At 43.3% G+C, this 14,011-nt stretch overlaps 2 long non-coding RNA genes across 3 annotated transcripts; both read left to right on the top strand.

Annotated features, from left to right (window-relative positions):
• The first annotated feature begins 452 nt into the window (after positions 1-452).
• On the top strand, positions 453-1,550 carry LOC124669884. The gene is made up of 4 exons (XR_006992349.1): positions 453-529; positions 615-773; positions 1,046-1,165; positions 1,252-1,550. It is a non-coding gene; the product is annotated as an uncharacterized LOC124669884 (long non-coding RNA).
• A 7,652-nt stretch (positions 1,551-9,202) lies between these two features.
• On the top strand, positions 9,203-13,296 carry LOC124679218. 2 transcript variants are annotated; one of them, XR_006994860.1, is made up of 5 exons: positions 9,203-9,238; positions 9,345-9,400; positions 9,781-9,829; positions 10,175-10,256; positions 13,168-13,296. It is a non-coding gene; the product is annotated as an uncharacterized LOC124679218 (long non-coding RNA). The 2 variants fall into 2 exon arrangements; XR_006994862.1 differs by lacking the exon at positions 13,168-13,296 and adding an exon at positions 12,797-13,074.
• The last annotated feature ends 715 nt before the right edge of the window (positions 13,297-14,011 follow it).

Here is a 14,011-nt window from a genome sequence, read left to right as displayed (position 1 = left end):
AGGGAGTGCCATCGTGACAATGGACATTGCATGGATTACTCGGCAATGCGTTAGGTGTGAGTATAGATGAACAAGTACGTACTACTGAGGACTGAACCATGTAGTACTTGGCTGCAACACAACCAACGCTTCGATTCCATCATCATCACCATTAATTAAGGCGAGGAAGTCTAGCAATCGAGGAAGATATCATCAGTACAACACACAGGAATCGACCGCCTCCTAGCTCCCATGTATCCCCATTCTTCCTCCATAGCCCGCGCTCGCCCGGCCGCCGCAGCCTCGCCGCCCCATCCCCCGATTCCCTCTCCGACGCCGCTTCCCCGCGCCACCATCTGCTGTCCTGCGAAACCCCAGCTGCTCCTCTTCAGGCAACGCGTCGAGGACGACGCGGCTCCGCCGGAACGGCACCGGCTGGGCCTCGCCGGACGATTAATTAACCGTCTACGGCCGTCTTCTTCTCGTCCGCGGAATCAAGCGCCGCCCCTCCTAGCCGTCCCAGGCCACCGGACACATCGACTTCTCATCGGTCAGTCTGTTTTCCTCCTCCTTAATCCTATGCGTCTTCGCCGTTCTGCTCACGCCCGGGAACACCCACTTGCGCTTTGATTCAGACAAGGTAGAGGAGGACGGCCACAGGGAGGATGGTTGAAAACAGGTTGGTCATGAGGAGCTGCTCACGTCGCCGTCCGGAGTGGGGAGCCGGGAGTGGGCGCACAAGACGAGTAGGCCATCCAGTCCAGTCTCGAGCTCGTCGTCCAGCCCCGTGAAAGGTAATTTCTTTCGAGAATATATGTTGTATTCCCCACTTCAAACAGTCCCGTCACCCAGCCAAAATATGTAGTTCATTAGGATTAATTGCGGATATATTTGGATTTTCCGTCCCTATCTACTTGTTTAGCCGAGAAGTAAGTGAGTTAGAAGTTTAATTTTAGGTTTGGCTTGCACGTACAAACAAAAAGCTCATTGTGTGCTCTTTTATTTTCAGTATAATCTGCAAGGGAGTTCTTTGTTTAGTCGCGTGAAATCTTTGTGATTTTTGTAGAGCTCTGTCACGGGCAAGGGCGAGGCTTCTTGAACAACAGGCACTTCCGGCCTCGACGTTCTTGTTTCGATCCTGGCCGGCCAAGCGCGAGCACTTCTCCCGATTCAGAATAAACTCTAGGTCTGGTTTCTTTCTCTATCTGTTCCCCACCACCGCCTACCTCTGGCTTCGCTGATTCAAGATTTTCTGTTTTTTTGTTTCTTCAGATGGGGATCGATGTGGTAATCTTGATCTTCAGCCTGCTGCCAGCCCTAACCTACGGTGACACGGAAATGGAAGCAAGTAGGCGTCCACCTAGGCGCTTCAGTCCATGAACGCCCAGCTGCAAAGCCACCGTCTCCCATCGGCTTCTCGCTCTAGGGCTCGAGGCCTGCAATGACTTGCTGCCGACAACGGGTCGCTGACGCGGACCAAGAGTCGCCTTCCAGGCCCTCCACCAGCACGTCGCAGCAACCCCCTCAATTCCGGTTATGCTCCACCGAGAGCAATACCACCACAGTACAAGAAGGTAGCCACCACCCATTTTTCTTGTTGACTACTTTTGTTGGGTCGTTGATGCTAGGATGCTGTTGTTGTATGTGATCTTTGGGTTGTGCTAAATTTGGGTCAGATTAATTTGGTCTTTAGTTGTACGGTTGTACCACCTAATAAGAATATACCATGAGACGATGAAATTGATTTGGTGACTTTGCTTCTCATCTTTGCATGCATCTATCATGCCATCGATGAGGAGAGCTGAAACCTGACTGACTCCATGTATGTATCATATCCGCCGTTGTCCGTGCTGTGTTTAACATAGCAGCATTCAAGGGTGTCGAGACCTAGCTGTAACCTGAGTTTGTGGTGCTTAAGTACAACTACATATGTTTGGTAAATGGCCATGCATGTGTATAACATATGCTACATTTCAGACTACGTACGGTATGGTCTGATTTAATTAGATCGTTCTACTTGTACATCCACCCAATGTTCATATAAGCACACAAATCAAAATGACCTTTTATGAACGATCGGATTAAAACCTGAGTATTTATTAAACATGGAACTGGTTGAGGCCCTAATATTCTTCTAATTTGGTCCTCTACAGCATAACCTCAAGTTGATTAGTTTTCAGGTACTAATTGCATTTAACTGCTTTTGTTGAAGCTATGTTACGAGAGCATCCAGTCAGGTGCAACGAATTCCTTGTACCTAAGTATAGAGACTACTCTCAAGCATTTATCAATTGTAATCCTGTTGTTGATTCAAGGACCAGTATGGTTCAACCTAGCTAGCAGTTGTATATCGGAAGCGAGTCTCCATTTTATATCTGCAAGATGGAAATTTTCTCTTATGTACTACTTGTTACTAGTATTTGTTGGAGAAGGTCTCCCGGGAGCTGCTGCATGACAACAAGCTCAAGCTTGTAAACCTTGTTAGCAATTTTATCACAAGGGCACTGGCACTCATGGTTATGGCATGTTTATTTTTTCTTGTTCATACGTTGTTGTTGAATACTGTGACCGGCAATTCTTCTTGGGTAATTCTTCTTGGTCAATGCTGTGACCGGCAAGAAGAATGGTTATGTACTACTTGTTTATTTTTTCTTAGCGCTTTCAGAAGATTTCCTTTTTCACCTCTGATGTGTGCTAAATTACAACAATATTTCTATCCATTTGGATGATATTCCTTTGCAACTGGGCACCGCCATTCAGGAGCTCGACCCCAATTTTCTTTTTCTTTGGTTACCCTCATATCGATTGCTGCCATGCTTCTATCCAATTCCTTTATGTCGTATTTACTGAAAAGATGCTTCTATTATGTATCGTATCTGGCAGGCTTCGAAATGAATATTGTAGGCTTATTTCTTGTTCAGAAATGTGCATTGGTACTACTATAATTATTTTCATGTCTATCAGTATTGAATAGCTGATCTTATGTAATTCGAAAAATGCTTCTGCAAATTGCATGAATGTGAATTCTAATGCTACTGCATATTCCATGCATGGTTGTTTCTACTGTTTTGCTGGGTTATGAATGAATCTACACTGGCAAGCAATCTTGTCTTGGAAATAATTAATAATTGTGTTTAGCGACTTAGTCCTCTCAGGCTTAAGTTTGTTGAATGGTTATCATTGTTTGATAGTACACCTTTTTTTTAATACGAGTTAAATTGGTGGTGGTTGCTCTGTCGGATTGCTTCAATCACTTGTCTACATCCAATAGTACTTGCTCTGTTTTGCTAGTATCAGTGTCCAAATGCATGTTGTTATTCACCTCACTCACCTCATGTCTGGCAATTTTAATTTGGGAATTAGCAATGCACTTTTTGCTAAGTTTTTTTATTATTATTTACCTTTACTGTTATTAACACAACAACCATGCCATGAAATGGAATATGTATTCGGTCATTTATTAAGTTTATATGTTTGTTCTCTGTTTCATCAGTTTCTTAATTCTCAGACAGTAACTAAACAATTCGATAGATCTGATATTGTTCTTTGTATTATCACTACACCCAAGATTCTCTGTGTGCCATTGGTATTGCTATGTCTGGTTAACCATTTCATTGTCTTTTTTTATCTGACTTTACTGTTTGTTGGGTCTGCAGATATACGGGGATAAATCTTTGCCAGGTGGCAGCGGTGGCCTCTTCTTGGTCTTAATGTTGTAGGTGAGCTTCTGATTGTTCCCTTCTCTCCTAGTATTGGGCTTATTTCTAGTAACCACATGTTTTTCTATGGTCTATGCTAGTAGAGAATTCATCCTCAATTATGAAGTTGAGGTTTTGTGAACTACTTGGTTAATAATTTGTGTGCCCTAGCTGGGAGCAAAAGTTTTCTAGACTTCCCAGTCTCAAGTCTCAACAGGAGCTTTTATATGTGATTTACCACATTTTATTTTGTAATTATTCTTGGTTAATTTTCAGGATTCCATAGTGCTTATTTTACTAGAACACATGTTTCGAGCACAGGTTAAATAGTCACAGGTTCCAATTTTTTTTATGCAAACTAGGGTCTTGATAGCGGAATCCGGCAGTCTTATCTACCTACTGATAGTTCTTAGGGTCATTCAACGAAATCATTAGTACTGCTACAAAGTAAACAAATTAGTGGTAGTCTGATAATAATTGTCACTGTCATGTAACTGTTGTATCGGTGCTAGTACGTAGTAGCTGAAAGTGGAAATGCCTCGGTAGCATTATTTTTTTCTCGAACACATGCCAAAGCATGCGTCATTATATATTAGAAGAAGCCGTCGAGAAGACGGGAGCATACAAGAGTAGCAAAGCTACCAAAAACGAAAAGAAGAGAAAGCAAAAAAGGGAAAAAGGAAAAGAGAAAAAACTGTACAGGGCTAACTTAGTTAGACCTAGAGTTCCTCATCAAGGCTAACATCAGGGGGTCTAGCATGTAAAGGTAACTGACGCAGCGCCTTAGCACCGGCTAACGACCATTGACAAGCTTCATCTAGGATCGACTGAACTAAGGCGAGTCTGTTGGGGGCCAGATTTTTGAAGATAGCATCGTTCCTCGTCTTCCATAAACTCCAGAGAGTAAGGATGATGATGGATTTAGCACCCTTCTGCAGGGCTGGCTGAGCGTTGGCGGCAGCTGCGGCGAACCAAATGCTGAACTCGGCGTTGCCAACTGGCATACATGGCAGAAGGTTGAGCTTACTGCAGATATCATACCATATTTGTTGTGAGAAGGAGCATTGCAGCATGAGGTGAGAAATAGATTCAGGCTCTTGATCACAAAGCGCGCAGGTGTCGTTGTCAGTCAGCCCGTGGCGCAACCTCCGTTGATTGGTCCAACATCGATCCAAGGTGGCAAGCCAGACAAAAACCTTGCATTTGAGGGGTGCCCAGCAGGTCCAGATTGCACTGTGGTGTGGTGAGATAGCTGTCCCCTCAAAGAAGGCTCTGTAAGCGGATTTGGAAGAGTATTCCCCAGAAGAGGATAAGTGCCAGACAAACGTGTCCTCGCTGTCAGCGTTGACTTGTTGGGCTTGAAGCAAATCGACCAGGTGGAGGAACTGAATAATGCCATCAGCTGAGAGGGCCGCTGAGATGTCTTGGATCCAAGCATTTTCAGTAAGGGCAGAGGCGACTTTGCCAACTTTGAGGGCTCGTGGATTAACGGCAGCAAAAACCTCAGGAGCAATGGTAGCAATGTTTTGTCTGGCTATCCATCTGTCAGTCCAGAATAGAGCTCTGTTGCCGTTGCCAATGTTAACAGAGGTTGCAGCCTCTACCAGGGAAGTGATGGATTTGTTGCTCTTAATGGGAAAGTTGCTCCAAGGTTTAGAAGTATCAACACGACTTAGCCAAAGCCATCTGGCTCGGAGAGCCCAACTCATGCGCTTCACATCCAAAACTCCCAAACCCCCATACTCGGTCGGACGGCAGACATTGCTCCAGGCCACGGCACAACTGCCGCCGGCGTCATCCAGGCCATTAGCCCAAAAGAATGTTCTCTGACACTTGATGATGGCTTCGGAAATGGGCTTGGGAAGGTCAGTAGAAAGCATAGTATGGATGGGGGTCGCAGCTAAGACCGATTTGATGAGCACGATCCTGCCTCGGTAGCATTATTATTTATCTTCTTTCAGTTTATATAAGTATCGTGCATTGACTTTCAGTTATGTATTCCTTATCATTTTTTTCCACAGGGAAATCATCCGTGTGAAGCTGCAGAGTGCAAATATCAAACACTTGACAGTTTACAAGGCCATTTGTTAGTCTGTCTTCCACCCTTTAAAAGCCAAGAATAGAAACTTTGATTGCTGTGTGTTTCAGCTTGTTTCCAGTGCCATTTTAGGTGGTCCTTGCTGTGAAACAAGTGCTGCTTTGCACTAGCAGTTCTGGTGAGTTACATAATGAACAATCAGCACATTTTCAGTTCAATTCATCGTATGTGCTGATCTAGATTTTAGTCTTACTAGAATAGGGTCAGTTCTGAATACAAGTTTAGCTTTTAGAATACTCATAGATACTAGTTTCGATTCTCACCCCTGAATTCTAGATAAATATAACTTGCCTTGGCAAGTTTATAGTTTTTTTTCCGAGAAAACGCATAGAGCTTTTGCGTCTCATTTATTTATTTGAATATGTAGAAGGTTTGTTGTCACATGCCTCTGAAGAGGAACAGAACAGAAGAAGCTTTTGCATTATATACTACTATATGCTAAATGAAATTCCAAACTTTGAGGTGGTCTGATGATATACATCCTTTTAGTTCAAATATGAATCTGTCTTTAGTTTATCAGCTTCATTCAGAGTGCCAGGCTGCTTCATAAAACATTACTATATGTTAAAGTTTTGATCATGCTATCAGGCTCTCTATCCACTTTATATCAGCCGATGCTGCATTATGTAGGGTAATGGTGATTTTTATTCTGGCTGTTGTTCTTGATGTGATAAATGTAAGTGAAAAAACATGAGGAAATTGATTACTATCTATGTTGTTAAACATGGTTCAAAGAAATAATTACCAATAGATTGATGAATTCAACATTAAATCATCCTTCTAACACACCATAAAACTGTTTTACTTGCTGTTGGACTGATATTATAAACAAATAGACCTAGCTTGTTAATTTGGGCCAGAAATGAAGTATTTGGGTCTGTTAAGTACCTACTGAGGTTGGCAAATGTTGTGTTTTGCCAAGGCAAACTACAAGTTGGATGAGATTGGCTCATGTGTACTTTTGTCATGAAATGTTGTAGTTGTTTGTGCACTTCTCTGTTAGCTGATTAGAACATATTCTTCTCGCATTCGTTCCATTAGTGTTTATCGTTATTATTGTTCATTTACTTATCCTGTTCTGGTAAGCAAAACTATGTATTCTGTTTTTTCTTATAACCATTATATTTTTTCAGCATTTATCCTCTGTCCAAGTAAGAAGAACAGATCAAGCGCCACCATGGTGCTGTCATTGTGGAGCGCTGAGTACGCAAGCCCTGCCGTGGCACCGTACGAGCCGAGCTTCTTAAGCAGTGGTAGTCGCTAGAGCAGTACAAGGAGGAGCGGATTGACATGGCATTCATGAAGGGGAGAAATGGATGTGGCCCTAATGCAGTAGGCAGTAGCGGTAGTGGAGTACTAAAGACGGAGATGGCCAGGAGGTAGCCATGGTTTCGACTACTTCAACTTCCCTTGCTGCCATGTGATGGAGGTAGCCATGGTCCACTGTGTCGCAGCCATGGCAGCGTCCGCTTTCTTCCTAGAGTCCATGCTCTAGGTTAGTCATCATGTTCCTCTTATTTCTCCACTACATGCTATGTGTACCTCGATCATACAACGGTTGCTTCTGTGATCCGACCGAAGAGTCGATTATCTACTTATTTAGGACTCAGTAGTGACGTTGTTTGATGAAGATTTTGTATTGGCAACGATTTGGTATATTATTCTACATATTTCGAATTACTGTGTAGTATCATCTGCATAGATCTATATAATTTTTTGGTTCCGACATGATTTGTTTTCAGTTGATATTGCAGGCCCCTGTCGGATTTTAATTTAAGCATATAAAAGTTGTGTATTTTGTCCTGATTTGGTGTTGTTGTATAGATCTATCTTGCAATGTTGTAATACAATGAGCTAGCAGTTTTTGTTTGTGAAATATTGGAGGCTACTTTTCCATGTCTTGGAATCATTGAGACCACGTTTTGGAAATATTGGAATCTTGTTTTGACTACAGTTCTGTTGAGGTTGCATATCAGTATGAACATCCTTTTAATGGTAAATAACTTAGGTTTTGTTGAAATTCTGGTCTGATTGAGCCTAACACAAACCTTTTAATTACCGCCAATGCAGCTTATTGTGTTCCACGGCCTCCTCACTGGCAGACTTGTATGCGAGAAGGTCAATCCGGGCAGTGCATCAGGCGGTCTGGAGCGAGGTCAGTTGATCATCATCTGCAATTTAGCATCATAACATGGTTTCATCCAAAGCTTCTTGTCCAAAATCAGTTGCATGGTTTTGGCATCATACATACATGCATGGTTTCATATACATGTGCGTTTCCTCTCCTCGGACAAATAAAATAAGTAGCCGCTATGGATAAACTTCTGCCATTGCATGTAAAAGCATCAACTCCTAGAATTATTACTTTTGGATAGTTGAGGTTAGAAGTTTGAGCTCTGTTATTATTGGCCACTCTCTTGCGATGCCCAGAATTATATGGGCCATCTCCCTCTCACATGTTCTTTTTTTTTCTTCTTATTGGCGCCTTTTCATGCATTGTAGATGACTACACACATTGAGTAGAGATGGACTCAGACCGAGATGCATAAAAAATGCTCTCAGATTTGTTTACTACCATAATAGATGAAACTCATATACCTATGAAGATTATTCTGACATGAATAATTTTCATTAATTCGTATTTGTATTGTTCGGCATATGTTTTATCTTTCCAACTAAGTACGAGCTATAATAGTGGCTGGCATCTCAAGTGGTATTCACCATACGACCTGTTCATCTCGAAAGACTCAGGGGAGGTATTGAAGAAGTCTGCAAGCTCTACTGATGCATGGTGTGTACAATACCAACATTTGAGAAGTCAGCCTGTATCATGGAAATTTCATTCGTATCACTGCTTGCCATGTCTGGTTTTTTAGCTACTTATTTCCTTGTGAGACGACATCGAATATGGATTTGGCCATTCTTTGGTGGATGTTTAGGATTATGGACTGATTGATTCTATTGCTAGCTCTTGGCATGATCTGAGTGTTGCTAACACCGTTGTGTGTATATATAAATATCGTGCCGGTGAAATTTAGATATTCCTTATGGTAGTATCATTCTCTGCTTAAGTATAGATTTATGTGGTATGTCCCTGCATAGGAATCATGCTCCTGTGTATGCGTTGGGCAATAGTAAACTGGTTTCCTTTGCACATTTGCAATTTTATTTTTAACTTGCATCTCTTGTTAATAACCATCTGATCGAGTGGAAAGATTTTCTGGTGCAGATGATGGTGACGAGGGTGCCCAAACGTTTGGACATGAGCTGGATGAGAAGCTTCCCATGATCAAGTGCTGTCCCGCAGCGGTGTTGTCCAGTAGCACAAGTGCTGTCCTCGGCGGCGCTTATGAGAAGTCCAAGAAGAAGGAGCAATCAAGTCTTCCCTTGAGGAAAGAGGGCCGGTATATATTTCAAAGGCTTCCCTTGAGGAAAGAGGGCCGGTATGGATGACATCCTCAATGTAATTGGCACTGCCTATCTTCCTTTGTTGTGTGTGTTCCCTATAACACACTCTTCATAGTGGAGAAACATAGTTTATACAACTGACATCTTTCTTTGTTGAACAGGACCTTACCTCATGGCGGCCCTTTTGACAAAGAGGTTATGGTGGCTCTTCAGGATGGTACAGTTTTCCACCGAAAAAGTTCCCTTGTTTACTTTATACTAGTCTTCCTTGCTATAGTTAGCCTTTTTGGTCAAGTCTCTGTGCTGGACAAGAAGTGCTGAATGGATGTGCTTAAGAGTAGTGTTATCTCTTTGCAAAGTCTAGATGTAGAGTAGAGTGGTCATAAGGGGTATATAAGTGCAAATTTGAGCCGAGTGAAGGAAGGTGTGGATTAGTTTAGTTGAATGTTGTGAACATATGAACTAGAATGATTGTGTTGCATCATACATCTCAAACCACTAGTGCAGCACAATATTCTATAGGTGTTGCTAATAGAAGAAATTATTTTCAGTAAATTGGGCACACTATAACTAGAATGATTGTGTTGCTTCTATCAGGTGCACTGGATACTGATAGTCTGATGCACGTTGTGAACCACTTGGAAAGGTATAGGTCTCATAATGGATGATTTCGTGTCTACCTTTAATATTTGTGTTGTGAAATCTATCAAATTGTTTCCTTATCTGCTGTTGAGGTACATGCATGGACTTTGGCCAAGTGGACAAGGGTGCAGTTGCAAGTTACCTTCACTGATATATATTTTTGTTCTTGGGGCATTAGCCAATTGGAGTAGGGCGAGTTTCTATTTAGTGGGCATGACTGATTCTTTGTGTTGGATGTTCATGAATATGAATGAAATGTAATATGTGATGTTCTCAGTATAGAATTTTGAATGGTTTTTCAACTTATTTCTTACTCGGAACGAATTATGATATGCCTCTGATGTGTCAGATATACATACACATCGACTGGACGGCCAGAGCAGCAGCTAGACATGTATTGAGGACTTGGGAGCATTTGGTCCCGCTTACAGGTAGACAAGGAACAACATATTTCCTTCCATGCAGATTAACGTGACATGTTGTTGTGGGTGAGTGGAGTTCCTGGATGGATGGAGTAAAATTGGTGAAGTAGAATGAATAAATTGGCGAGGTGTAGTGTACATTTTTCTACTCGACATATACTTTCTTTACGGGGAGCTGATTTTTAGTTTGCTTCAAATTGCCTACCGTGCTGAGCTACCCTGCCAACTTGGCCTAGGACTAAGCCAACCCGAAGGTGGGTCCCATCATAAAGAAGATGATGTCCCAGTGAATGTCATGAGAAGTAGATGAACTCTCAGGTGAAGAGTGTCGTCTTTTTTGTGGATGGAGATTGGTGTAGAGAAACACTCTTTGTCATGAGGATCTTACTTATGCTGGCTTTCACATTGCTTGTGTGTTGGATGTGGAACACCTTGGGCTTAGTGGGCTGGATGTGTTAGAAAGATACTTCTTTCTAATTGCTTGTTCACTGTGTTATTACTTTGTGTTCCTGCTCCCTATAGTTTATCCGAATAATGAGCGTCATGTTATCCAAATTAGTTGTGAAGTCCTTAAACTTTTTTCCAGTTGACAATGAAAAACCAGAGTAGATTCAAATTGTGTATGCAGTATTGCAAAAGTACATGCTTAGGTGTCTTCTGTCAGTGCTTATTTGCTTGATGTCTTGTGCATGCTTTGAATTTGATACTGTCCTATTTGAACTATTAGTTTGTTTACGGATGACAAGTGTTAGATGTGATTATGCAACTTGGGGAAGTTTTTTATACTTCTTGTAGACATAATGGTGTACGGCAAGAAGAAAGAAGTCCACATGCCCCCCCTAGGTTTCAGCTTTGGGACGTTTAACCCCCCATGTTTCAACTGGAACACATAACCCCCACAAGTTTCAATTACCGGCCAAATAACCCCCCGAGGCTGGTGATGGCTGTTTTAGCTGACGTGAACAGTGGTTTTAGCTGACATGGACAATGGTTTTAAGCCACGTAGGCGATTACGTGGACAGTGGAACACTTAACCCCCAGGTTTTCTTCTTTATTTGCATTGCAGGTGTAAGGCGTGCGAGCATGGCAGCCGCTCCTCGTCGGACCGCTGCAGCACCGCCCTGCAGGCGTGCGCAACCGTCGCCACATCGAAACGCCGCTGCAGCACTGCCCTGGGCTGCTTCACCTGCAGCCGTGTGCCTCCACCTCGAACTGGTAGGGCCGACGCTCAGCATTGAGCCACCACGGTGCACCATCCCAGTCGCACAGCCGAGGCATGGCAGCGAGCACGGCACGGAGGATGTGGTCGGTTCGGAGGAAGATGGATGCGTCGGCGAATGGGGCGCACCTCGTCGGATGTCCAGGGCAGCTGCTGAATCTCACCCCTGCCCTCTGCCCCTCTAAATCTCGGGCTTCACAATCCCGTGAATCCAAACTCGAAATCCCACAAAGTCGGTAGAGAAACAAGCAGAACTGCAACTAAAAACTACCCCAAATCCAATTCCAATTCTTCCAAAATTTCTATATGAAAACAATCATGTAAACCAAAGAGGAATCAAAGAGGCCCTGATCTTGAAGCAAAAGAAACATTCATGCCATTAAATCATCAACCGAGGAGATTCCCCTACCAACAGACAGTGGATCGAAGGGATCCCATTATTCCACTCCCAAATCCAAAGGCATAACCAGCTAAGAATCTTTCAAATAACATCATACCAGGTGAGACAGAACAACAAATGAGGAGTTGAGCACAGAACCAACATCTCATCAGGATACACATAGACATGGCAACTTCAGTCCGTGCAGGTGAGCTGCATGCCTAGAATCGTGGGAGCTTAAGTATAATTAGCAGTCCACTTACAATCCTTGGTGGCCGCCTGAACCGGTGAGGCTCACGGCGTGCAGAGGTACCCGACAAAGGCCTCGCCTTTGAGCGTGTCCCTGGTGAAGGCGGCGTTCACCACCGCTCCGTACGCGTTCCTGGCGAAGCAGGCAACCAGGACGGATCCACGCCGCTGGCGTTCCCCGAGCGCCAGCGCCGACGCGTCCGCCGGGTTGAGCACCTGTGCCGGCAACCAAGGGTGTCTCCTCACATTGGCCCACACCAGCGCCGACACGTCCGCCGGGTTGAGCACCTGTGCCGGCAACCAAGGGTGTCTCCTCACATTGGCCCACACCAGCGCCGCCGCCGCCAGCAGCCCGCTCGCCGTTCTCGTCCTCCTCGAATGTGCAGTGGTACAGAGCGGTGGGGCAGAGTATGCGCTAGAGACGCGGAAGAGGAGGGGTGTGGACTTTTCTGCCCAATCTACGTGGCCAAAACCACTGTCCAAGTCAGCTTAAAACAACCATCTAGAGCTTGAGGGGGTAATTTAACCGGTAAGGCATACTTGAGGGGGTTATGTGCTCCACTTTAAACCTAGGGGGGTCAAACGTCCCAAACCTGAAACACAGGGGGGTTATCTAGACTTCTTTCCGGCAAGAACTAGTTCTCTGTGTTAAACTAATTTTGCATATAGTTACATCTATGATCCCATAAAAAAATATGCCAGGTAGTATGGAATGATACATCGACTTTGAGCATTTCTTGTGTGCCATCTCTACATTTTATGAAGAAAATAGCAGGTACATGTTCTGGTTTCATGTCTGAATGCTAGAACAAATCTAGAAGAGACTGTCTCTGAATGTGAGCAGCAAATAAATAACTTGAGATGGTGTCTGAATGTGAGAACACATAGGTCTGGCACACATAAGTGAGCCTGACAGACTGGTACAATCGGCTGGATACTTGATTTTGCTCTTCATAGTGCATCTAGTAAACTTTGAAGGAATATGTTGCGTATTTTCTTCTTGATTGCCGCCTGAATTGAAAATTGTTTTCTAGATTTAGTAATCCTACTTTAGTTGTGTTTTTGTATTTCAGCGGAGAAATGGAGCTGGCCAGCAGAGGTGGCTCTGGTCGCTGGATCCAGCCAGCAAGTAGCCTGTGGGTTTTGGTACTTTTCTGGTTGCCTATTGTGTTGTCTGGGATCAATCGTGTGGGAGTGCAATGAATGCTTCTTTGCACTATACCAGTTATGGTGAGATACATAGCAAGCAACCAGCACTATTTCGGTTGAGCTCATCATGCCTGGTGGTCTAGATTATAGTTTTACTATAATAAGGTGAGTTGTGAATTCAGGTATAGCATTTACATCATTTTGCATTATTGTGTCTTGAAAACTTCTCATTTTCCGTTATAATATCCCAATGACAGGCTCAGTGAAATTCCAAACTTTGAGATGGTCTGCTTGTCTTTAAGTTGAGATAGGAAGTTATTTTCATCTACATTCCAGAGTGCCAGCCTGCTACATAGAACCTTACTACATACATACTGGGTGCATATTAACCTAAGAGCGAAAACACCATGTCCTAAATCATCATGCTATTAGGCTCTGTATCCACTTTATACCAGCCGAGTCTGGTAAATAAAAGTGAAAAAATGGCTAATCTGAATGTTGTTTCGTCTCTCATTAATAACTGACTAATATGTTCGTCTCCATCATCCTATACCTAGTAGTAGCACATGAAGTGACACATGGCTTGTCCGAAAGATATCATTTTTGCCATTGTTGTTTTTTTCCCTTTTTGTAATGGACAGAAAACCAGTGAGTAATGCTCTTGTTGTGTCGTGTGGGTTGTTTAGTCAAACCCTCCTTGAAATCTATCTATTCTTGGTAGATGTGCTCTAGATCTGACCAAGATGGATTGTTTTTGTGCAAGGATGA

Source organism: Lolium rigidum, chromosome 7 (assembly GCF_022539505.1).
Source record: "Lolium rigidum isolate FL_2022 chromosome 7, APGP_CSIRO_Lrig_0.1, whole genome shotgun sequence".
Classification (NCBI taxonomy): Eukaryota; Viridiplantae; Streptophyta; class Magnoliopsida; order Poales; family Poaceae; genus Lolium; species Lolium rigidum.
Note: the sequence above shows the minus strand (reverse complement) of the source record. Positions and strands in the feature narration are given on the sequence as shown.